Genomic DNA, 2,773 nt, shown 5'->3' with positions numbered 1-2,773 from the left:
GTGTGTGTGTGTGTGTGTGTGTGTGTGTGTGTGTGTGTGTGTGTGTGTGTGTGTGTGTGTAACTGGGCCTGCGTATGAGGAAAACGATTAGAGATGAGAGCTAGGGACTGAATGTTCAAGATGATGTTTGAGCCCATGTTTATTGGGTCACCCTTAATAAATCATAGGTCGATTAAGGATACTATGTGGATTATGCCTCTTCTCTTGGTGGACTGTTACATCGCTCACAGTCGGTCTTATATTAATAATAGTATAAAAGCCCTAATGCTATTATTTACTCCTGGTCTTACATATAACAAAGCAATAATTGACTATTTGCGAAGAAAACCGAGTTTTATGAACTGAAATCCATGTTTCCTTCACAGCTATGCAATAATATTGTATATCCCTATAATATACTATAATATATATATATATATATATATATATATATATATATTATGGTATATTATATATAGGGATATAGCCCAACAACAGCGTGGCGGGTTTCGTTCTCGCAGCTGTGGCTATTCTTTAGGTAATCTCATCAGGCGTGTACACAATACGCGAATTTATCATTAAAACATACTAATTTGGACGTCTCGCAATATCTTTAACGAAATCAAGCGACGTACACGCGCACGCGGTCTTTATCGCATTCAGACGAAGCATGAATAGCACAAAGAAGTAGATCCCTAGCAGCCGCGGCACCAGTGCAAGGTATTGTCGGACGTGCGGCTGCCGTCTGCGGAAGTAATCCATAGGCAGCGTCTGCAGGGAACATGCAGGGCGAATACACGCACGATGCGTATCTATAGAGCGGGCATGCATGCGCCTGTGCCCGCGCCTACGCGCGTGCACGCATGCATGCATATGAGTGCATGTGCATGTGCGCACGTCCCGCGTTAGTATGTGCGTCACTCTCCGCGCGCGTGTGTGTGAACGCGCACGTGCGTGAACGCGCGTGTGCCCGTCCGGTATAGTACAAATATACGACAAGAAATCATTTAGAACAAAAAATCGGAGCCCGTAAAAATTCTCCTCTCTTGTAGTAAGTAACGTTAGTATGATATTAAATGCAGAAATCGAGGATGCGAAAGCTGCAAAGAAAATGTTACAATTCCTTCGCAAAAGGCAAACATCGACAAACAACTAGGGCAATACCTTGTTAAAACCCCATTCGTGGTAAACCTAATAACTTCCATTGCTCACTAGTATAATAGTTTATCCACTTATTCGTGGTTATTTTCTAAGTAATGCCAGCATAATTTATTGATCGGAACGCGATCATTCTTCCGGAAGATGTTTGAACGTTTGGCAAATCGTGAAAAATACTGCCTCTGCTGGTCCCAACCGCCGCTGCATTCATATCACTGACTTTCTCACAGTTTGACTATAGAGCGTTTAACCTAAACCACTCGTTATACAAATTACAGACTCCGAAAATGGTCTGTTGTCGCAAGACGGTCGTGAAAGAAAATCATTTACATATTATAACACCTCTGCCTCACGCTACAGAGAAACCGATGAATAGTTTTTCCAGAATAGCTTTTAACTATGAAGATTCATTACCCCAACGACCGATTTTACATTAAACTTTTTCACGACGATTTTTAACGAATTTTTATGTATGTCCAGAAAGTGTCACCATGCGAAACTCACCGCTAATTCTTTCAACCACTTAGCCGTTGCGTTTTAAATAGATACTCCCACCCCCGATTCTGGCTAGATTCTAATTCTACGAAGCATTTCTCATACCGTATTCGCGGCAAAGGCGATCCCTCGTTCGCAATCTGCGAAACCAGAAGGCCTACATGCGTGCGCACCTAGTTAGACCCCATTATAACTGAATGCGGTTATGGCTACCCTACGTCGACCCCCGTTACGATGCAGGGCTATAATTTATATAATTATATACATCGTTATGATTGAATTCACCGCATAGGCTCAAGCTGCGTGGCCAGCGCAGATTTCGACACAAGAACGAAAAAGAAACTTCATATATAGTGTTTGCGCGCGCGTTGTCGGTGAGCGCGCAGTAGATCCCCGAATATTATTATTCCTGTAATATAAACTAGCATTTCCTCGATTATAATGCGTCATAAAACTACGTTGTCTTTCAAGATACTTTTGAGATTCAAAACTACTTTTGAGATTCATTTTATTCATTCAATTTCATATTATATCTTCGTATATGGATGGTGAGTGTGTATGTGCGTCCGTGCCGCGCGTTTGTGTTTCTGTTTGTGTGCGTGCGCGTGTGCGTGTGTGCGTGCGTGCGTGCGTGCGTAGGTGCGTGTGTGTGCGTGTGCGAGCGTGCGTGCGCCGCGTGTGCATATGTGTGTCTGTGTGCGTTTGTGATCGTGTGTGTGTGTGTGCATGTGTGTGTGTGATCGTGTGTGTGTGTGTGTGTGTGTGTGTGTGTGTGTGTGTGTGTGTGTGTGTGTGTGTGTGTGTGTGTGTGTGTGTGTGTGTGTGTGTGTGTGTGTGTGTGTGGGTGTGTGTGTGTGTGTGTGTGTGTGTGTGTGTGTGTGTGTGTGTGTGTGTGTGTGTGTGTGTGTCACTGTCAGATTGATGTGACAAGCTGATTTCTTTAGTTTTAATTTAATTGTAGCAGTCCATGCAATAATACTAAGAATTGTTGTAAAGCAATTGCTAATATAAAATCGGAATGCATATATGATATTTAATCCAGAGCACTGTTCAGTGGCGCATGTAATACTCTAGGGAAGGATAATAAATTAAGATTAACACTGACAACGGGATAGGAAGCCGCTCTGCTAATAATGTAAAG

This window comes from Priapulus caudatus, unplaced genomic scaffold, assembly GCF_000485595.1.
Source record: "Priapulus caudatus unplaced genomic scaffold, Priapulus_caudatus-5.0.1 Scaffold515, whole genome shotgun sequence".
Classification (NCBI taxonomy): Eukaryota; Metazoa; Priapulida; class Priapulimorpha; order Priapulimorphida; family Priapulidae; genus Priapulus; species Priapulus caudatus.
Note: the sequence above shows the minus strand (reverse complement) of the source record.